At 42.7% G+C, this 23,456-nt stretch overlaps 1 protein-coding gene across 2 annotated transcripts in view; it reads left to right on the top strand.

The window, feature by feature from the left end:
- The window catches only part of OPCML (opioid binding protein/cell adhesion molecule like), a 1,057,641-nt gene that overhangs the window by 930,113 nt on the left and 104,072 nt on the right, over positions 1-23,456 (top strand). The window lies entirely within an intron of this gene.

The raw sequence follows: 23,456 nt of genomic DNA, 5'->3' as shown, positions 1-23,456 counted from the left end.
TTGGGAAGAGAGAATATGGGGGAATCCAGAGAAAATGTACAGGAATGCATTATTCATCCTGCATTATCAGATAATGAGATGTTCCAAATGAGTGAATCTTCTAGATAACTGAATCTTCCTTTCTAAACATTCAAACTTCCTCTAAGTTTTAGACTATATTTATATATTTTGTTAAAAGTATGCTCTACCCATCTCTGCCTAGAATGCCTGATTATAATTTAACCATATCTTGCCTGCTTCTCATCACAATTTAAACAGAAATTAATTATATTTCTCTGTCTCACAGAGCTACACCCTTCCATGGCCCCATGTTTTTGAGCTCTTTTTCATGGTAAATCTGCCGCATTCGTTCCTGTGAGTGTCACATGTCAGTACAGTGGCTTATGGAGCTCTTTCTCTTTCTTACTTCTAATCTTTCGTCCACACTGACTTAGGAATAAATGACTGTCTCCAGGGAAAGGCAAATAACTGAGCCTATTAAATCAGTAGCTTTGTTTTCTGCATGATTCTAAGTCTACCATTCCATTCAGATCTACAAACAGTGATTCTGCGTCTGTCAAGTGAGGATGCTGTACCTGGTACCTGGGACTATAAACAGTGCCCATGAGTGGCTGCCATCCATTAGAGGGGACAAACAGAGGCTGTCCACTTATCAGGGCTGTCGGATAGGTAAAGACCCTAAGTTTAATTCATGCTATGAAGTACATGAATGGAAGAAAGCACAGGGCAGGACAGTAGAACAGAGTGTTTAATTCAGTTTGGTTAGAAAGGATCCAGGAAAGCTTTAGAGAGGACATGATACCTGAAAAAGGTTTAATAGGATGAGTAGGAGTTCTCTAAGTGGAGAAAAAGTAGATAAAAATGTTCTAGACACAGGGAAGAATAGCTATGTCTATAAGCTTGAGAATGCTGAAGTCTACCTCCATATGTCTCCAAGAGCTAAACACATAGGTTGGGTGATAGCATCATTTATTGTATTCAGGGCACTTAAAAAAGAAAAAAAAAAAAACACAAAACTTTCTTGTTTTAGGAAAAAAAATGACAAGTGAATTAAGTTGCTGCTCAGTACCAACTTACAGATAAAAATAGAGAATATTAGAGAAGGAAAAGAGGGATTAACTTGATAAAAGAGGAACATTTTCACTTTTTGGAGTCCTGTTTCCTCCTCAAGTGGCAAAGTCTCTCATCTGAAAGGAGGAGTGGGCCCATGTAATTAATGTCTCACCAATTTTAACAAGGGCGTGTTGTGCTACTCCATTTTGTAAAAATAAAGTGGTCTCTAAGTGTAGTTCCCGAAAAAGCAGGCCCTACCCAAGACCTGCTGAATTAGAAGCCAAGGAAGGGCCCTTGCAGGCTGTGTTCACGCGCCTTCCCATTGGCTTGGATGCAATTCTAGATGAGAACCACGGCTCTGAAACTATAGAGAAGGGAGCCCGGACCTAGAGGAAAATCCGGAGAAACCAAGGTCAGAATTATGGAAAGCACAGACAGAGACATTTGTCCCCCGCTACCCCTCCTCCTAACCCTAGTGTACACCAGCTGGCTGACCAGTCACACTGGGGCGCAGAGACAGCTTCTTAGGTAAGCCCCAAGTTCCTGATGTGGCCCTTGGTTCTGAAGGTCCAGAAACCTCATTTTGTGCTGCAGCGAGGACAGCTGCACTCCCTGCGAGACTCACAAGAAGTATCTGCCAGGAAACAAACATGGAACTCAAAGCCACTTTATTAATTTGTAAATGAACCACACCTGCTGCCCAGGTGGCATCTACAGCAGGGGCAGGAGTGGGTGCCAGCCACCCCTTGCTCTGCTGGAGGTGTTCTCTGCGCTTCCGGACTCATCGCCTTCTGACTGATCGATGCGGCCTTTACTTAGAGGTGATCATATCATAGATTAGGTTAGTTTCAGGTCCTACCCTGTCCTGGGAGCCATTATGTGTGTGTAAAGTGAGTCTGCAGTTACATTATTTCAGCCACTGTGTGTGGCATTTATCAATCCAGTTCATGGGTGCTGGGGTGGTATCATCCCGCTGAGTATAATCTTCAAATATTTAATAATATGTCTGTATTCCAATTACATTAGGCATTATATGAGGCAGAGGGTTGAATAAGGAGAGGTGAAATGAAAGAAAAAGAGGCAGTGATGTGTTACAGATAAGAGATACACCTGCTGAAGGATTTCAGGTTCAGTTAAACATGATCCGGGCCCCAAAGGAGATCATTTTGTTCTTTGGGGTTAGGTATCCCTCTCAAACCAGCAGATCCCTGGAGAATGCTCCACTTTTTATTATTTTAAGGGAATTGGGTAGAGGAGAGTTTACTCTTTGCCTGATTCCACTCTCTTGCCACTGCATAAATATTTTTATTTGATACTTGATCTGAATACCTGTTTGTTGTATTACCTAGAGTTTAATTTCCCCTCAATACAGGGGAAATGAGCAACGGAGCTGTGGGGGGTGGGGGGTGGAGAGTGACACCCCTGCCCTGGCTATGTCTTCCCAGGGCCACGAGGGACCCTGTTATTTCCATTCTCCTTATTTTTGGAGCAGGTACATGTGGATGGGGAGGCAGGGGAGGAGGCAGGAATTCTATACGTTCTTCTAAGCTAGGACACAGTCTTTGAAATACCCACTTTCCTTTCTGCCCTGCTCCCTTAGAGCTTGTGTCTTCCTCTTCCGACTTCCCGATTCCCATTATTCCACGTGCCCTTCTGCCCCTGCCCCAGCCCCTGCCCGCTCCCCAGGCAAGCTTGGCTGCTGATGAGCCTTGGCCAGTGCTGGCAAGGGAAAGACAGGATCATCGTTCTGAGTCTCTATAGGCACTGCATGGTCCATTTGCAAGTCCCAGCTCTCTTTGCTCTGAATCCCCCGCGACTGCTCTGTACTTCTGCTTCTGGCATTTTCCGTACCAAATGTCTAAATGAGTTTTATCACCTTGAGAAGTGCCGCAGCAGGTTCCAGGTCTAAGCTCTCATTTGTGCACCCCTAGGAGAAAGAAATCCCATTGGAGTTAATCACCCATGGTTGGAGAGCTCCTCTGGGGCTCCCTCCTCTCCTTCCCCCGCTGCACAGTGCCTGACACCGTCTCCAGCGCAGAGCCGCGTGCGCTCAGCAGCTAAACATGGTGCCGCGTGACGAGTGATGACAAGTATTAGACAACTTTCTTCATGGAGGTTTTAACGTACCCACTTCAAGAAAGTTATGAGATACCTAATTTAGGGATTTAAAAAAAAAAAAAAGCAAAGAACCACTTTCCAATAAAATGGATGATGTGTTAGCAAACCAACCTTTTCCCAAGAGAATAAATCTGATGAAGGCCTTGCCCTTACTCTTGGACACAGATTTTTACATTCTCTAGAAGGAGCACGCCACCCTCTCTATTGGATTTGGAGTCTTGCTGTTGATGTTCCCAGACTTCGTGCCTCTGCCCTTTGTGAGGATCTCTGGTCTCAGCCATCCTCTCTCCTTATGACTTTGACATGCTTAAAACCCCAGGGAGGCTCCTGGAGCACAAGACTCCTTCTCTTTTCTGTCTCTAAGATGCCTACAGGCTGTTTACTCTTAACTCATCCCACTCTCTTCCTCTTGGCTGGTAGACAGATGAGCAGTTAGGGAAACATTGCGTGCCCTGAGGCAAGGGCATTTCCCGCCCAACCCACCCTTTTCTACCTTTAGTTATCACGTCTCCCCCAGTTAAAGTTTGATAGTTCTTCTCCTGCACTTCCCAAGACAAAAGAATGTACTTCATCAATTTTAGCTCAAATAGAAGACCTGCCGCCCCACTGAGTATGTGCCAACCATGGCTTTTGCCTTTGTCATCTTGCTGTGTCCTGAGAGCTCCGGTGACATATGCTTAAAGTGGCCTTTATGTTTGCACCCAAGTTTATGAGAAGTGCCAGTCCACAGTTGTGCTGGTTGCAGAGAGACTAATCACTAGCCTGACTCTTGAAATGACTCTTCTCTGTCCGTGGCAGTGGAAGGTGGCACGGCAGAGCCTTTCCTCTGCCGAATGTGGGCGTGGACATGGACGAGTAAATGCACGGTGGGGAGTACATGGGATCAGTGACATCTGGCTGCATGACTCCCACTGTTCTAACTACTTTATATGTGCCACTCAATCCTCACAACAGTCCTACCCTTTAGGTCCTAAGTGCATGCCTATTTTATAGATGAAAACATTGAGGTACAAATCAGTTACAAAACTCCTCAAGGTAACACAGCCAGGGAATAAATGGTAGAGCCAGGGAACAGGCCCGGTGCTCTCTCTCCAGAGGCTGAGCTCTAACCAACACAGTAAATCAGCTCTAACTGACATATGTAGAAATATTATTTTATTAAAAAGGTGCTGAGAAGCCCAAGAACCTGCATAAATTCCCACCAGGAAACCCCCAGGCAAGGGACATTGGAAAAGGGGGTCCAAAGAAAACTGTGGAAATCACCCTTACTTTACACATGTGAAATGATGGAATCGAAGCTATATGGAAGGCTGAGCTCAGCAACTCAAACCTGTAATCCTAGCACTTTGGGAGGCTGAAGCAAGAGGATTGCTTGAGGTTGTCAGGAGTTTGAGACCAGCCTGAGCAAGAGTGAGACCCTGTCTCTACAAAATGTAGAAAAATCAGCCAGAGGTCGTGGTGCAAGTCTATGGTCTCAGCTACTTGGGAGGCTAAGGCAGGATCACTGGAGGTTACAGTGAGCTATGATGATATCACTGCACTCTAGTTGGGGCAACAGATTGAGACTCTGCCGAAAAAAAAAAAAAATACCATTTCTCATTTATCAAATTGGCAAAAATTCAGAAGTTTAGTAATGTATGCTGCTCTGCTGACAAGACTTTTGGGAAAACAGGTTGCTCGTAGATCGTTAGTGGATGTGAAAGATGGTAAAACCCTCATAGAAAGAAATCTACCAACAACTGTCAAAGGTACAGGTACATTTATACTTCAAATCAGTACTTATTCTAAGACTGTTCTACACACACACTTTCATGCGTCTTGTGTGGCACCTTTATAGCAAAATATTGAAATTGAAGTGAACTCACACATCTGTGGATAGGATTCTAGTTAGATAAACTATAAAACATTTATGTAAAGGAATACTATGCTGACCTGAAAATGTGTAAGGAATGTTTCTATAAACATGGAAACAGCAGTTTATATACTTTGCTACCTTTTGTATTAGGAAGGGTAATAATGTCATATTTTCTTTTTTGCTTGTTTTGCATAAATAAACATTGGATAGAAAAACAAAATACAAATAAGTTATAGAAATCGGTAAGAATAAAGGAATGCAGAGGGAAAGATTGGAAGAACATTTTTCCTGTACATAATCTTAAAGTAGGTTGGTATTTGAATTATGTCAATATGTCAACTTTTCAAAAGATTAAATTAAATAATTTGAAAACAAGATATAATGTAGCTTGCAGAATCCCAGGGAATGCTGAACACCTCTTGTTTATGGGAAAAGAGAAGTACATTGCTCTATGCAGAAATAAATGTTCTCCATCTGACTCATTACTATATTACCCAGATCTTCTGATAGCTGGCTATGGAGGTGAAGCTTAGTTCTTCTTCTTCTTAATAATAAATGAGGAAAAACACATTTTCTTCCCAAATCTCCCCTATCTCACAGCCCCATCGTCAAGTTCAAGCGTAGTGACATTACTACCGCCTACCATCTGGATACCTCCTTCATGTACCCTGGAGCTATAAAACTTGTACACAGTGGGTCACTAGGCTCCTGTGAAATTATAAAAGGCAACTGTTCTCCTCCCCCAATAATATGTATGTGACAATTATCTGGGAAGTGAAGTACATAAAAATAGACAGTGTTTAATAAAACAAATGGAAGTATTATTAGAAAATGAATCAAATTAAAATGATTTAAAGGCTGTAAGACTTGGTAATTAATGATGAGTGTGCCATGGGCTCATTGGGATTGTGATTTGGAGAATCCCTATAAAATCTGGACTGGAACAACCTTTCCCTCTCAAGGCAACACGCCTCTGAGTTCCTCTGAGTACAGTGGGAAGCGTGGATGTGCCACTCTTACCTCTTCGGCCGGGTGCTGGCGCGGCGCATGCAGGGCAAAGGACGCTGATTTACAGAGGCAAGAAGTGAGGACCCAGCTTTTCCTCCTTCACACACCCCTGGAGTTTCAGGGAAGGCCAGAGAAGAGGATTTTCAGGGAAAGTGGCCTTCTTTTGCAGCTGAAAGTGCTGAACTTGAAGCCACTATCATAAATATCAATGGCTTTTTACCTGGCATTGCTGGTTGAACTTTATTAACCTGAAATGTTTTCTGGGCTAGTGACACTGGAGCCTCTAATAACTTTTTAGTCGGCTGGTTCTATGCTTAATGTGTTTTGAACATTTTTGGCACAACTGCTTTCCAAAAAGCTTTTGCACAATAATTTTAGCCTGAGCTGTCTAAAATATTACAGAACACTTGTTGCTGGGAATAATATTTTCCATGGCGAATTCCCTGCAATCTTGTGGCATGTTAAACATTTAAAGCTAGTTTGGTATGGGTCTCGTTTCGCAAGGGAGCAAGAGCGTCAGCTCCTGGCGGGCAGGTGGGGAGTAGGGAGACCCGACCCCTCCTCGGGAAATGGTGCGAATTACCCACTGGAGGCGTCCAACGCCATTGCAGTCTGGAGTACTGGGAAGCCTTTTATTTTCAACATGCTTTAATTGCTTTTTGCTGGGGCCAGGGATATTTATGGGTTAGGAGATTGCCAAGTTATTTATTAGATAGAGTATCTAGGGATAGACTAATATAAATCACTTAGGCTGGTATTGAATATACCAGACACTCAGTAATTTAAAAAGCTTTAATAAAAATGCTAAAATATGAGACTTGTCTTTGGCTGTAATGAGACTCAGTTATCATGTTTTTATCAGTGATATTCAGTCACAGACCCCCACCCCTTTTCTCAGCATATGAAAATGTGGATATAATCCTTATTTCCGGACTCTCTGGGTTTGTTGGGGGCTAATGGCTGCTTCCTCACTGTTAGAAATCCCAGAATGTTCTTCCACATTAGAAATCTTACCTTTTGTGGATCCAGCATGAGAAGGAGTGGAAAAAAAGGGGGGGGGGAGTATAAGTATAAGGTTAAATTTGGTCCATGGAAAGGTCACATGGTGTGCCTTCCACACGCTACAGAACACATGACTGCAAATGCCACACTCAGCTCCTGCTCTACAGAGGACAGGGTCAAAACTTGAGTTTAGAATCCCTGAGAACACAAGATATAGCTTTTCTTTCCTTTTTTTTTAGTATAAATACTAAATCATGGATCTATAATGTTTTATAGTTTTTATTTTATCATCTCATTAATTCATAGCTAGTTCCTTTTTAAGATAGCTTTATACTACCCATGGCACCAGATACTGCTTGTTCATACCATTACCCAGTGGAAGAGCGAGATCAGAACCCCAGGCCCTGCCTTCTCTCCCCACGGCAGCATACAGCTGTAGACAAGATGATGGGCAAGCACCCATTTCTAAAAGATTCCAAGTCCCTTCTTTCTCCCAAGATGAAAAGTTTCTGTGTCCATTCCTAGGAAATTTCTTTTTTCAATTCTATCTCAGAGCTGGGCACCCAAGGACCACCACTTGAATGCAGTGTGAGTCACAGTGACCGACTCTTGGCAGGACAGAGCAGGTGGGGGAAAGACGGGGCCATGTCCAATTGGAGGCAGAAACCTTGCGGAAGGGAATGATTCCTGATGGACGGCCTGAGCGTGAGGCTGCCTCCCACTCAGCTCAGTTGAGACACTCCCTGGCCCCGATGTTGCTATTCATGTGAGCAGAACACAGCAGGGACTTGCAGCCCATCCTTGTGATGGGAAGACTGGGGTAGACCACGTGTGGTGCAGAACAAGGCAGGGGCTGGTCATTATTCCCAAGTCCCCTAGGTGCCAGGCTGTAGCACGGAGCAAGCCGGGGAGGCTCAGAGAGGTCAGGTGACCAGTGTCCAGCTGACGTGGCTTCCAAAGAGTGTGCTCCAGACCTAGGTGGAGATTGGGTGCTAAGCAGGTTTCTGGAACACACTTAGAAGACATCATGGAAGAAGTCGATTTCCCCCCAAAAAATTTAAGACAGGGGGATAAGACAGACACAAAGTTAATATCAGACAGCTCCTGCAGACAGGTCTGCTGGGCAGTGAAAAAAATCAAGAAACCCAGCAGTTGCTGGGTGGCAGGAAGGGGCATGCCATCCTAGGTGTGGACATATTTGGCAATTAGGCATCAGCCCAGGCATCTTTCCACTCGCATCTGCCCTAGCCAGGAATGACTTAAAATACGGCAGGACTGAGGCTGGAGACTGGGGACATTAGGGACCCTTGGTGACAAGCTGAGGCGTAGAGGCTGGTAAACACAGGAGTGGCAATGTCACTTCTCACATTTCTCTCTAACGCTGGTCATCTCTTACCCCGGAGAACAGAATGAGGGGGCAGTGAAATGAAAGCAGAGAACGTACACACCTCTGCTGTGTGATATTAGGCAACTTATTTAGCCTCTCTCTGCCTCTATTTCCCCGTCCTTGGAATGTAAATGAGTAAAACTGCCATACAGGGTTTTCATCAGGATGAAATAAGTGATGCATGGCAAACTCTTTGCATGGTGCCTCCTGACACTTGTTAAGTTCTCAAATAAATGAGAGTTGCTGGCAAGAAAACAAAAAACAAAAAATCTAGATGTAGAATAAAGGGCCTATACTATTGGCATTTACTATGTGCCAGGCACTGTGATCAAACCCTTTTATGTTCATTTGCTATTTATTCCTCACAATGACCCTTTAAGTTCCATGTGACGACTGTCCTGTTTTGCAATTTGAGAAACAGAGGCTGGAGAAGGTAGGTAACTTGTTCAAGGTCACGCTGTGAGTGAGACGGGAGGGAGCCCAGATTGTCTTCACTAGCGATGGACATGACAATACTGGAGAGGTGAGTAGAGAAGGGGGCAGGTCAGAAACCACTTCCTGGGGGCCCCCAAACACAGAGGAGCCTGGAAGTGAGAGGGGGATTTGGGTTAACAGAAGTCACCAGGCTTGGCCCCCACCTCACAACGAATGATTGACGGAATCGGGATTAAGACCAAAGTGTTTTCCTTATGGCCAAACTGAAAAGGTAAATCTAGGTGATCCCTCATATCTATTTTGACTTGGAAATTCTATGATGTAAATTGAACCCTGTGATTCTGGGCTTGTGTGTGGCCAGAAGAACTCTCCAGGGGAGTGAGCCAGTGAGAGGAGGAAGGCACAAAGGAGCCTCCCAGAGGGAGGGCATCTCCATGCCCCAGAGAGAGCGGAACATGACAAGAAAGACTTTTTTACTGCCTGCAGTTTCTCTGATCATGATCAGTTGCTTGAATTGTGCAAATTAAAAATAGGAAATGTATGTCTAAGTCTATAAATAACTTCTATAGAGACACTGTGGAGACAACCAGTGCAGATGAACTTAGCAAAGCCTGAGTGGCTTGTGATGTCACTGTCCCTGGCATGCATTCATGGAGCTGTAATTCATAACCATGTGTCCTCGTTCCCTATCATTCCTCTCATCAGAATAGAACCAAAAAGAGAAAGGCAATCAGAATAGAGCAGATCTAATCTCCAGCATAAAATAAAACCATATCACACCAGGACACACAGGGAGGCTGAGTTCACACTCAGAGTCTAGAAAACCAGACAACATGGATCAGGCCCTGCCTTGAAGTATTAGGATGAGACCTCGTGCAATTTGTTGGCTGCCCCCACTGGATCCTGGAAGGTTATGTTTCTTGGAAAATCTCCTTGCACTAGCAAGTAAATTCAGCACACCTTGACTGAGCACGTAGTAGATACTGGGCACTGTGCTGAAATGAACAAACGGCCATCTTTAATTATAAGGATCCCCGGTCTAGCGAGGGAGAGAGACATAGAAAACAACAGGTCAGCGTGGGAAAGGCTTTGACATTTAGCACACATCTTGTCAAACACCACGCTTTGTTCATTTTACTCCCAAATGTCCCTAAAATCTGTCCCTTTCTGCCCTTCTCTGCTGCTGCTGCACCTGTCCAAGCCATCACCAATTCACTGCTGGCCAAGCTCCTGGCTGGTTCTCCCACTTTCGCCTACTCTGCCCTAGGCTGTCTCCACTGGCAGCCACGAGTGACCTATTCCCAGTGGAAATCTGCCCTGCCCACATCACTTGTCATCATCACCATTGTCATGTCTGTCATCATCACCATCACCACCGTCACCACCATCACCACCATCATCATCTTCAAAATTTTTAATGAGCCCCCAGTTGCTCTTATTAAAAAGATTTTAAAACATCAGTTTTTAAAAAAGTCTGTATGTTCTGACCCCTGCTTGCCCTTTCAGCCTCAGCTCATAGGATTTCCCTCTTTCCACTTCAGCCGCAGTCACGCAAGCTCCTTCTCTCCCTCTGAAGAGAAATCAACCTCTTTGCATAGGCTGATCCCGGTGCCCACCTCTGCCTAGAACAAAACTCCGCAGTAAACTCACCGACCAAGAAAAAGTCCCCATCATGGGCTATCATGGAGCTGCTCGTCACTCTACAGCACACCCAGACTGAGAATCACACATTGATTCTCAGGATCATTCTCCTTAGACACTAAGCTCCAAAATTTACACGAGAAAGGGACCCTGACTGTTTACTATTCTAACCCCAAGGTCATGCCTGGCACATAGTGGGCACTCAGTGTTTTGGAATAAATGTTTTGGAATGAATGTATTGCACCAGTATGCACATGTTGTCAGGGAGCACAGACTTACATTCATCGCTAGATGAGCTGATGGAGAGAATTTTGTCTCAACATCCGTGTTCAAGTCAGGGTAGGAGTCGGGCAGGCCAGTAAGTGGAGAAGAGGCTCGTGGGCAGAAGGAACAGCATGTGCAAAGGTGTGGAACTAGGGCTGAGCATGGGGTGTTTGGAGCACTGCCAAAGAGGCCAACACAGCTAACATAAGGGGCGTTGTCTTGGAAAGAGAAGGGGAAGCAGTGGGTGAGTAAGGAGAGATAGAGTTAAGCAGACATTAGGCAGCATTATGCAGTGAACTATCAATAAATGAAAAGGATATTTTCTGACAACCACATGTGCTGAGTTGCCTTCTCTCCTTGTAGTATAGAAACTACTGGGCCTCTTCTCTCCTCATAGTACAAGAACTCTGAAGAGATGGAGAGCCATGCTTGATATTTGTCATAAAAGCTTTGTGCAAATATAATCTACATACCATAAAATCCATCGTTTTAAGATGAACAATTCAGTGTTTTTTAGTATATGCACAAGATTGTGCAATAGTCGCCGCTGTCTAATTCCAGAATATCTTCATCACTCCAACAAAAAACCCACCCTCATTAGCATTCACTTCTCATTTGCCCCTCTCCCTAGCCCCTGGTGGCCACCAATGTACTTTTTGTCTCTATGGATCTACCTGTGCTGGGGAGTCCATATAAATGGAAACATACAATATGTGGCTTTTGTGTTTGGCTTCTCTTCTGTTTGGCTTTCTTTCATGTTTCCAGAGTCCATCCATGTTGCATCATGTATCGGTACTTCATTTCTTTTTATGGCTATGTAATATTCCATTGTGTAGAAATACACATTTTGTTTATCCATTCATCTATTGACATATATTTGGGTTGCTTTCAAATGTTGTCTATTATGAATAAAGCTGCTATAAACACTCATGTACAAGTTGTATGGTATATGTGTTCATTTCTCTTGCGTATATAGCTAGGACTGGAATTGCTGGGTCATCTGAGTCTGTCTTTAACCTGTTTTTTTTTTTCTTTTTTTTATTACTTCATATTATGGGGGTACAGATATTGTTAGGGTTACATATCTTGCCCCTGCCCCCCTCCTCCACCCCGCTATGCCAGAGCTTCTAGCGTGTCCAGCCTCCAGGTGGTGCGCACCGCACCGACCCTGTAAGTACATACCCTTCCCCTCCTCCCCCTTCCCCCTGCCCACTTCCCGATTACAGATTTTTTTTTTAATTTCGGCATATTATAGGGGCACAGATTTTAAGGTTTCAATAAATGCCCTTTCCCCCCTCTCCCCATAAGTTTGAGTTTCCAGCATGACCATCTCCCAGATGGTACACATCTCACTCATTATGTATGTATATTCCCGCCCCCCTCCTCCCTCCCACGTGCCCAATACCCTATTACTGTAGTACCTATGTGTCCACTTAGGTGCTGCTCAGTTAATACCAGTTTTCTGGTGAGTATATGTGGTGCTTGTTTGTCCATTCTTGGGATACTTCACTTAGTAGTGTGGGTTCCAGCTCTAACCAGGAAAATATAAGATGTGCTATATCCCCATTGTTTCTTAGAGCTGAATAGTATTCCATGGTATACATATACCACATTTTATCAATCCATTCTTGGATTGATGGGCACTTGGGCTATTTCCACAGCCTTGCAATTATGAATTGTGCTGCTATAAACATTCGAGTGCAGGTGTCTTTTTTGTAGAGTGTCATTGGATCTTTTGAGTAGATGCCCAGTAATGGGATTGCTGGGTCAAATGGTAGATTCACTTATATCCCTTTGAGATATCTCCATATTGCTTTCCACAGAGGTTGAACTAGTTTGCAGTCCCACTAGCAGTGTAGGAGTGTTCCCCTCTCTCCGCATCCACACCAGCATTTATTGTTTGGAGACTTTTTGATAAAGGCCATTCTCACTGGAGTTGAGTGATATCGCATTGTGGTTTTGATTTGCATTTTCCTGATGATTAGAGATGTTGAGCATTTTTTCATATGTTTGTTAGCTATTCTTCTGTCTTCTTTAGAAAAATTTCTGTTCAAGTTCTTTGCCCACTTTTTAATAGGGTTATTTGATTTTTTCTTGCTGATTTTCGTGAGTTCTAAGTATATTCTAGTTATCAGCCTCCGATCAGATATATAGGATGCAAAAATTTTCTCCCATTCTGTAGGTTGTCTGTATACCTTCATGACTGTTTCTTTGGCTGTGCAGAAGCTTTTTAGTTTGATCATGTCCCATTTATTTATTTTTGTTGCTGCTGTGATTGCCTTTGGGGACTTCTTCATAAACTCTTTGCCTAGACCGATGTCTAGGACAGTGTTTCCAAAGTTTTCCTCTAGAATTCTAATAGTTTCATACCTTAGGTTTAAGTCTGTTATCCAGCGTGAGTTGATTTTTGTGAGAGGTGAAAGGTGTGGGTCCTGTTTTAGCCTTCTACAAGTGGCTATCCAGTTTTCCCAGCACCATTTATTGAAAAGGGATTCTTTTCCCCAGTGTACGTTTTTGTCTACTTTGCCAAAGATTAGATGGCCATATGAGGATGGTTTTATATCAGGATTCTCAGATCTGTTCCACTGGTCAATATTCCTATTTTTGTGCCAATACCAGATTGTTTTAATTACTACAGCTTTGATATCTGGTATATTAATACCTCCCATTTTTTTTGTGGCCTGGAATTGCTTTTGATATTTGGGGTCTTCTTTGGTTCCATACCAAGCGTAAAATTATTTTTTCTATATCTGTGAAGAATGCTGATGGGATTTTAATAGCTATTGCATTGAATCTGTAGATCAGTTTGGGTAGTATAGACATTTTAATGATGTTGAGTCTGCCGATCCATGAGCATGGTATAGATTTCCATCTGTTTACATCCTCTGCTATTTCTTTCCTCAGTGTTTCATAGTTCTCCCTGTAGAGGTCTTTTACCTCCTTGGTTAAGTATATTCCTAGGTACTTTAATTTCTTTGTTGCTATTTTGAAGGGAATTGAGTCTTTGATTTGGTTCTCAATTTGATTGTTGTTGGCGTATATGAATGCCTTTGATTTCTGTGTATAGATTTTGTATCCTGAGACTTTACTAAATTTATTTATCAGTTCCAGGAATTTCTTGGTTGAATCTTTGGGGTTTTCTAAATGTAATATCATATTATCAGCAAACAGTGAAAGTTTGATCTCTTCTTCCCCTATTTGGATACTTTTAATTCCACTTTCCTGTCTGATTGCTGTAGCCAGGACTTCCAGCACTATGTTGAACAGAAGTGGAGACAGTGGGCAGCCTTGTCTGGTTCTGGTTCTAAGTGGGAATACTTTCAATTTTTCCCCATTCAGTATGATGTTGGCTATGGGTCTGTTATATATGGCTTGTATCATTTTTAGGTATGTTCCTTCTATTCCTATTTTATTAAGTGTTCGTATCATGAAAGGGTGTTGAATTTTGTCAAAAGCTTTTTCTGCATCTATTGAAAGAATCATTTGGTCTTTGTTTTTGCTTCTGTTTATGTGGTGTATTGCATTTATAGATTTACGTATGTTGAACCATCCCTGCATCCCTGGAATGAAGCCCACTTGGTCATGATGGATTATTTTTTTGATAAGCGTCTGGATTCGCTTAGCTAGGATTTTGTTGAAAATTTTTGCATCTATATTCATTAGGGATATTGGTCTGTAGTTTTCTTTTTTTGTTGCATCCTTTCCTGGTTTTGGTATCAGTAATATTTGCTTCATAAAAGGTGTAGGGGAGGTTTCCGTTCTTCTCGATGTTGTGGAATAGTTTCTGCAAGATAGGTACTAGTTCTTTGTAAGTGTGGTAAAATTTGGGTGTGAAACCATCTGGACCGAGACTTTTCTTTTTAGGGAGATTTTTAATTGCTGTTTCTATTTCAGCTCTTGAGATTGGTCTGTTCAGGAAATCTATTTCTTCCTGGTTGAGCCTAGGGAGACTGTGTGTTCCTAGAAATTTGTCCATTTCCTCCACATTTTCCAGTTTGTGTGAATAAAGATTTTTGTGGTACTCATAAATTATATCTTGTATCTCTTTGGGATCAGTTGTGATATCTCCTTTTTTGTTCCTGATGGAGCTTATTAGAGATTTCTCTTTCCTGCTTTTCATTAGCTTAGTCAATGGCGTGTCAATTTTGTATATTTTTTCAAAGAACCAACTTTTTGTTTTATTAATCTCCTGAATAGCTTCCCTGTTTTCAATTTCATTTAGTTCTGATTTGATCCTGTTGATTTCACTTTTTCTGTTGGGTTTGGGGTTGGTTTGTTCTTCTTTTTCCAGCTCTTTGAGTTGTTTTGTTATATTGTCTATTTGTTATCTTTTTGTCTTTTGGTTATAGGCATTTATGGGGATAAACTTTCCTCTCAGAACCGCTTTAGCTGTGTCCCAGAGGATTTGATAACTTGTCTCTCCATTGTCGTTTTCTTCATATAATTTTTTTATTTCCATCTTGATTTCTTCATTTATGAAGTAATCATTTAGTAGGAGGTTGTTTAATTTCCACGTTTTTATGTAGAAATGTGAGTTTCTGTTACGGTTGATTTCTACTTTTATTCCACTGTGATCTGAGAAGATACATGGTATGATTTCTATTTTTTAAAATTTCTTGAGATTTACTTTGTGTCCTAGGATATGTACAATCTTAGAGAATGTCCCGTGAGCTGATGAGAAGAACGTATATTCAGTGGATTTTGGGTAGAATGTTCTGTAAATGTCAGTCAGACCCAATTGTTCTAGAGTTTTGTTTAAGTCCATTATTTCTTTATTAATTTTCTCTTTGGAGGATCTGTCTCGTGCCGTCAGTGGGACATTGAAAACTCCAGTGATTATGGAGTTGCTATTAATCAATTTGCTTAGATCCAGCAAGGTTTGCTTTATGAATCTTGGTGCCCCTAAGTTGGGTGCATATATATTTAAAATTGTTATCTCTTCTTGTTGAAGTGTGCCCTTCACCATTATATAATGACCCTCTTTGTCTTTCACTACTTTTGTTGGTTTAAAAACTAAACCGTCTGAAATTAGAGCTGCCACACCAGCCTTCTTTTGGCTTCCACTTGCTTGGAATACTGATCTCCACCCTTTTACTTTTAGTCTATATGCATCCTTTCTGGTTAGATGTGTTTCCTGAAGACAGCATATACTTGGCCTGTATTTTCTTATCCATTCAGCCAGCCTATGTCTCTTGAGTGGAGAGTTTAAGCCATTCACATTTATTGAGAGAACTGATAGGTAAGGTAGATTACTGTTCATTCTGTTGTGTTGGATATTGTTGCTTTGATTTCTCTCTTGAGCCATTGTATTATCTGGCCTTTAACCTTTGGGTTTTGGTTGCTTTTATATTCGTGAGTTTTTATTAGGTGTTCTGTGCATAACACTGTTTTGAGTATTTCTTGTAGGGCTCGTCTTGTCTTGGTGAATTCTCTGAGACTTTGCTTAACTGAGAATGTCTTTATTTCTCCTTCATATACGAAGCATGGTTTTTCAGTGAATAAGATTCTAGGCTGGGCATTGTTTTGTTTCAGAAGAGTGAGAATGGGTCCCCAGTCTCTCCTTGCTTGTAAAGTCTCAGTAGAGAAGTCTGGTGTTATTCGAATTGGCTTTCCCTTGTATGTTACTTGCTTCTTTCATCTTACAGCTCTTAGAAGGGCCTCTTTAATTGATATTTTGGTCAGTCTGATGACTGCATGTCGTGACGTCTTCCTGTTTGCATTGAATCTCCCAGGGGTCCCCTGAGCTTCTTGAACTTATATCTGGAGATTTTTAGCAAGGCCTGGGAAATTTTCCTCTATTATATCTTCAAATAGGTTGTCCAACCCTTGACTGTTGTCTTCTTCACCTTCTGTTAGCCCTATGACCCTCACATTAGGTTTCTTCACATAATCCCACATCTCTTGTAGGCTTTGCTCTTTTCTCTTGTTTCTCTGGTCTATCTCTGTGACTGATTTATTTAATTGGAGGGTGTTATCTGCAATCTCTGAGCTTCTTTCTTCTGTTTGATCTACCCTGTTCTTGAGACTTTCCACTGTATTTTGTAGTTCCCTGAATTGATTCTTCATTTCTAGGAGTTTGGTTAAACTTTTCTTCATTGTGTCAATTTCTTTAGTGAATGTTTGTTCCAGGTCCTGGGGAGTTTTTGTGGTTTCTTTGTGTTGGTTATTGAGTTATTCTTGCAGGTCATTGAATTTTCTTATGATCCACATTCAAAATTCCTCTTCTGTCATTTTAGTTGCCTGATTTTGGTTGGTGTCTGTTTCTAGGGGGCTGGTGCTCCTCTTTGGGGGTGTGTTTTCCATTTGGTTCTTCATATTTCTGGAGTTCCTTTGATGATTTCTTCCCATGTCAATCAGTTGTTGTTTCTTTCCTTTAAGTTTTCGTTTGGGTATTCACATGCCTTGTTAATTTCTGAGCCGGTAGGTGGTGTCTGTGGGTGAGATTCTACCACTCCCTGTGTGATGAGCCAGTAGGTGCCGTGAAAAGGGTGTGCCGGATGTCCTCCCTGTCAGTAGGTGGTGCTTGCTTGGAGGAACAGGCTACGCTGTTGTTTTTGTGTCCTGTTATCAGCTCTTGTTTCTGTAGAGAGGCACTCTAGTGCCTCAGGTGATCAGTGGGGCCCTGGGACTTCCAGGTGTGTCCTTTTCTCCCTTTCAGTTAGGGTTGGTCTGGGAGTGAGTTTGGGCAGAGCTGTGTTGGGTAAGCCTGCCCTCAGGCACCACCAATGTCGTTAGCAGGAGTCAAAGTTCTGTTTTCTGCTTCTAGGAAAAGCTGTCAGGGAGGGGCTTGAATGGCCCCACTCAGTCAGAAAGTCTGCCTGTGGGGGTGGTGCTGTCTGAGACCCGCAGTCTGGAGCGGACCTCTCTTCTTTCCACCCTCCCCAACTCTGCGTCTACTCCTGGGCCTCTGCCAGCAGGCCAGACCACATGCCACCAGGCCTCCCCTGACTATGATTCCGGCCGGGAGGTTCCTTGCACAGGAACTCCACCTGGGCTGGACACATGGACTCCCTTTGGGAGGAGGATTGCCCTCTAGGACGCTTATCTGCCTCTGAAGGCACACACTCCTCAGTAGGCTGTTCACGTATATCCCTTCTGTGCCCCGGGCAACACGAGACCTCGGTGCACGGGATCTGGTCTGCAGGTCTGACCTCTGGGCCCCAGAGTTCAAACTATATCCCCACCAGGGAGAGGAGTTCTGGTCCCAATTCACCCATGGGGAGCCCAAGCTGGGTCTATGTCTCTCAGCTTCAGGGTCTGCCCCGTTCTCCTGGGATCACTGTGCCAGCAGTACCTGGGAGGGCTGGCGGGTAGGGAGCTCACTGTCTGAGTTCCCCTTATTCAGCTGTAGGGCCCCAAAAGGAAAGGTCCTGTTCCCTGGAGGTGCCTCCGGCTGGTGGCTATATTGTCTTTCTGGGCAGTCACAGATAGGGTCTGTGGATGGGAGAATGAGGTAAAAGGTGCCTGCCACGCGGCTCAGGTCTATGCACAGGGAGGTGCCCCCAGGGAGTTGGGAGCCTGGTGCCGTGTCCGCTACAGGCTTACCACTCACTGGCGGGGGCCGTTGCTGGGCTGGTGTCCGCAGGTCTCTCCACCCGCTGGGGAGTCCACCAGCAGTCCGAGATGCAGGGGAGGGGAAAGTTGACTGATGCACCTACCCTTGCCACTAGTCTCCTGGCTGCTCCGGCGGTCCCAGCTTCCAGTTCTCCTCCGCAACCTCCTCCCGTGGAGTCTCCCGTGGTCTCAGGTCCCGATCACAGATTTTTTTTCAGATATTTTGGTTACAATGTATATCTTTACCCCTCTCTAGAAAGGGATAGAGGTAATCCTTTCCCCTCACAATGCTCGCCACTTCCTTAAGATGTGTGTCTCCCCCCTAAACCCCCAAATCCCTGTAATACAAAGCAAGACGACATAAGATCTGGAAAGTGGGGTACACATCTACTCGTCATCAAATTGGTACTGACTGACTAAAACTATGGTGCTCAAGAAACGGTAGTGTCTTTAACATTTTGAGGAACTGACAGACTGTCTGCCAAGGTGGCTGCTCCATTTTCATTTCCACCAGTAGTGCATAAGGCTTCTAGTCTTCCGCATCCTTGCCAAAGCTTGTTCCTGTCTATCTTTTTGATTATAATCATCCTAGTGGGTATGAAGTGATAGCTCATTGTGGTATTGATTTGCATTCTCTGGTGAATAATGATGCTAAACATTTTTTATGTGCATATTGGCCATTTGTATATCTTCTTTAGAGAATTATTAATTTAAATCTTTAGTCCATTTTTACATTAGATTACTTAACTTTTCATTGTTTTTATATATTTATAATATCATAGGGATACTAGTCACAAACATTTTCTCCCATTTTGCATTTTTTCACTTCCTTGATAGTGTCTTTTGAAGCACAAAAATTTTTAATTTTGATGATGTCTAATTTATCCATTTTTTCTGTTGTTTCTTCTGCTTTGGGTGGTATACCTAAGAATCCATTGCTCAAAGATTAAAAAGTTGTTTCTTATGTTTTCTTCTGTGTTTTAGGTCTTACATGTAGGTCTTTGATCTAGTTTGAGTTAATTTTGGTATACGATGTGAAATGGTATGAAATGGGTTCATCTTTTTTTTTTGCCTTGGAATATCCAGTTGTCCCCGTACCTTTTGTTGAAAACACTGTTCTTTCCTCATGGAATTGTCTTGGCACCTTGTGGAAAATCAATTGACTGTAAATGTGTGGGTATATTTTTAGATTCTCAATTATATTCCATTGATGTATATGCCTATCATTATGCTGATTTTTAATAGTACTCACTAAGAATGTGTTTAGAATTAAAGGAAATAATGTACATATAGCGCTTACTAAGTTTAAAGAAATAAACATTGACTATTTTGTTCGTGTTGGTGGTGGTGTTATCACCCTGTTCCCTGGAGTAGCCCTCTGATAGACCAGACTTATAACGTTGCTAGATCATCAACTCATAGAGTTATGGACCAGAAGAGACCTGAGAATTCACAAACCAATGCTTTCATTCTAAAATTAACCAAAACAGACAAACAACATGACACACATGCACAAACATTCACGTACACACACAGCCCTAGCCAGATGGATTAAGTGATTTACAAAAGATCACAGAGCTATAGAAGAAAGATTAGAACCCACCTCTCCTTATATCTCATGTAGTACGTTTTGCAAAACACCATATTATTTCAGTGTACAAAATATCACACAACCTAGCCTAGATGAATGCCTTAATTCCCAAATTACTCTTGCTCTGGTTTAGGAAATAAACTCCCCTATTAAAATGCAAAAAGGTAACCCCATAAGGATAAAACATCAGATCCTTAAAAGTCTTTACTATATTATTTTTAAAAATTAGCCTTGAGTGTTTAAAACTGTAATGAAGAGCATTTCATATGTATATTATCTTTCACATGGTCTCCTAATACTTTGTTATTCCTTGAGAATAATAATGACAATAAAGTAAAAACAATAATAATAGCTAGTTAAGGCACTTAGAAATCATTATCTGTAATCTAAACTCCACATCCCTGTGAGGCAAATATTCTGATGTTCATTTTACAGTAGAGGAAGCTGAAACTTAATGGGCTCAAGTAACTTTTTCAACAATCACAGAGAAAACAGTTGGGAAAAAATGATATTCAAACTTCAGTCACAATGACCGCAAATATCAAGATTTTTTTTTTTTAACTATGTCATCCAGTCTTAAATAAATAAAACTGGTAAAGCCAGCCCATCAATACTGTGACTGGACAGGGGCAGGGTAGAGTGGGGACGGGCAGAACGGCCGCCCTGGCAGTGTGTGCGGGGCGCGAGCGTGGGCCCTGGAAGGGCAGGGTGCTGGGGGACAAGACCGAAGCCAGGCAGCTCTGAGTGCCTGGCGGGGACCGGGCAGAACAGGGGCCCCGGGCAGGGTATCGGAATGGCTCCTAATCGTGCTACACAGCAAATCCACCTTGGGGACTTCTAAACAATATAACTTTTGATTCAGACCCAATAATATCAAAAATCTGCAGTTAAAAAAAAAAATTCCGCAGAGGGTTCTTGCTGACGTGGCCAGCCACAGGAGTGGGGAAAGGAGGTAACTACAAACGCGGGAAGGAGGGGCCGGCGTTCAGTAAGCACCTGCTCTGCCAGGCATCCCGCCCGGGGCTGCGTCCACACCTCACCGCAGCCGCCCACAGGCGTGGTGAGCTTCGCAGAGGGGGAACGAGCAGGGTCCGGAGGAATTCACTGCACACAGGCACCGGGCTGAAGCGACGCCAGGGCCGGAATCCGGATTCACTCTGGGTATCCAAGCCGGGGGCGCCCGTCATCTCCCAGCGCACCTGGCCTCTGAGTCGGGCTGCGCCCCAGCTCCCCGCCTTGCTGGCGCACTTGCGCTTCCGCAGCCGTCTTGTCTACCACCAAGATTCCGTCAAGATCAAGTTAGACAATGAAGCCAAAAATGCGTATCGCCGTGCAGTGTTACTTACTACCTGGCTAAGGATGTGAAGGCCAGGCCTCCAGGCCGGGCTGGCGCGGAGGAGGGGCAGCCACCTCTGCGTCCTGCGCAGTCCCCGCTGAGCAGGGCACCCGCCCAGGCCCTGCACCCTCTTCCTTCTAGAAACGGACACCGCCCAAAGAAAACAAGCTAGAAAGAACCAAATGGTTTCTTTGTACGTATGTGAGACCTGCCCTATTCATTAGCTCAGGTTAAGAGGAGAAAACTGATGATTAGTTATGGAATATTTACTTTTTACTCTGCGAGCTAGAGTACATATGCATATACACTCTATGTGTACTATCCATATATAATATATGTTGTATGTAAATGTATGTTATGCTATATATTATCCTGTATAGTATATTATGTAAAATATAATATATAAATAATGCATAATATATTACATATATTATATATAAGGTAATATTCTATTACATATGTAATATATATTATATATTAAAAAATAAAATTTTCTCGTCTCAACTATTTCTAAGGCAAGCATCATCTATAAGCCCTGACTTAAAGCTGAAGGAACTACTACGATTTTGAGAATGAGCAATTAGGCACCGATTAAGCAATTTCTCTGATTCTAAATGGTATGAACAATGTCAGTAATGAGTTTATTCAAATGGTAATAACAGCTAACATTTATTGAGTACTAACTTATTTTCAGGTGCTGTGCTAGTGTGGTGAAAACATTTACATTTAGTTCTTGCGACTACCTTTAGAGATAAGTTCTTGCAACTACCTTGAGAGATAGGTCATGTCATTCTCATTTTATAGATGAAGAGCCAGGGGCTCAGTAAAAGGTGGCCAATGTCATGCAGGTCCACCGAATGCCAGACCCTGAGCCCTGGTCCCTGGCTTCTGGTATGCGATTTCCACCACTCTACAGAATCACACGTTTCAAACCCCAATTAACTTATACCAAGAAATATTCCTCCTTTACAGAAGCCTTTTCTAACTCAAGTTTGCTTTCTCACCAGAACACAATAATTTGCATAACACAGTATACATAGTAGTCATCTGTTTATTTAACAAATTTTTATTGAGAACCTATTATATGGGCAAGCATTGTTCAAAATACTGGGAGTATAGTGGTTTATAAAATCTATAGCTTACTGGGCCAGGGGAATGTTAAACAAATAATCATACACATGAATGTAAAAGCAATACAACTACATATGTCTTATAGAGGAAAATGTAAAGGTTGAGAGGAGATTGGAACAAGAGGACCTGAATTAAATATTGGGGCTGGGGGACTGGGTTCATTATCAAAGACTTATCTGAGGAAGTAACATTAAAATAGCCCAGGAGGGAAAATTCTGGAAGTGAAGAATAGGACGGCAAGTATTTCAGAGAGAGGAAAGAGCAAATGTCAAAGCTCTAGGATGGGAAACACTCGACACATCATAAGATACTCAATTTTAAAGCCCATGCACTCATACATTACATTTAGGGGGATAAGAAGGATGTGACTACATGTCGGGCATTGTGTTGTATAATAGGAATACAAAGATAAATGTAACAGATTCCTTCCATGGGATAGCAAAGATAAATGGTGTGATAAAGGCATAAACAAGAATGCCTTGGGAGGAGAAGAGAGAGCAGCTAAGGCATCGTAAAGGGGCTCTTATTTTAGTTGAGCACTGAAGAATGAGTGGTTCACAGGGCACGGAAGTGGGAATGGGTTTTCCAAGCAGAGGGAAGAGTGTGTGTGAAGGCAAATAAAGGCACAGAGTTGAGAGAATGATGTAGCTCCGGGGAGATACTTTAGAGAAGTGGCCACTAGTTAGGTTATGGCCAGACTGCAAATGGTTTTATAAATCCTACTAAGAAGGTTGGACTTTATCTGTCCGAAACCACTTCAACATTTATTGTTTTGGGACTTTTTGCTAAAGGCCATTCTCACTGGGGATAAGTGATATCTCATTGTGGTTTTGATTTGCATTTCCCTGACGATTAGAGATGTTGAGCATTTTTTGATATGTTTGTTGGCCATTAGTCTATTTTCTTTTGAAAAGTTTCTGTTCATGTCCTTTGCCCACTTTTCGATACGGTTGATTTTTTGTTGCTGAAGATGGGAGGGGAAGGAGGGAATGGTTATACACATACCTAATGGGTGTGGTGCACACCGTCTGGGGGATGGTCACGCTTGAAGCTCTGACTCAGGTGGGGCAAGGGGAATATA

The sequence above is a fragment of the Microcebus murinus genome, chromosome 4, assembly GCF_040939455.1.
Source record: "Microcebus murinus isolate Inina chromosome 4, M.murinus_Inina_mat1.0, whole genome shotgun sequence".
NCBI classification, from domain to species: Eukaryota; Metazoa; Chordata; class Mammalia; order Primates; family Cheirogaleidae; genus Microcebus; species Microcebus murinus.
The sequence above is the reverse complement of the archived record's forward strand: the minus strand, read 5'-3'. Positions and strand labels throughout refer to the sequence as shown.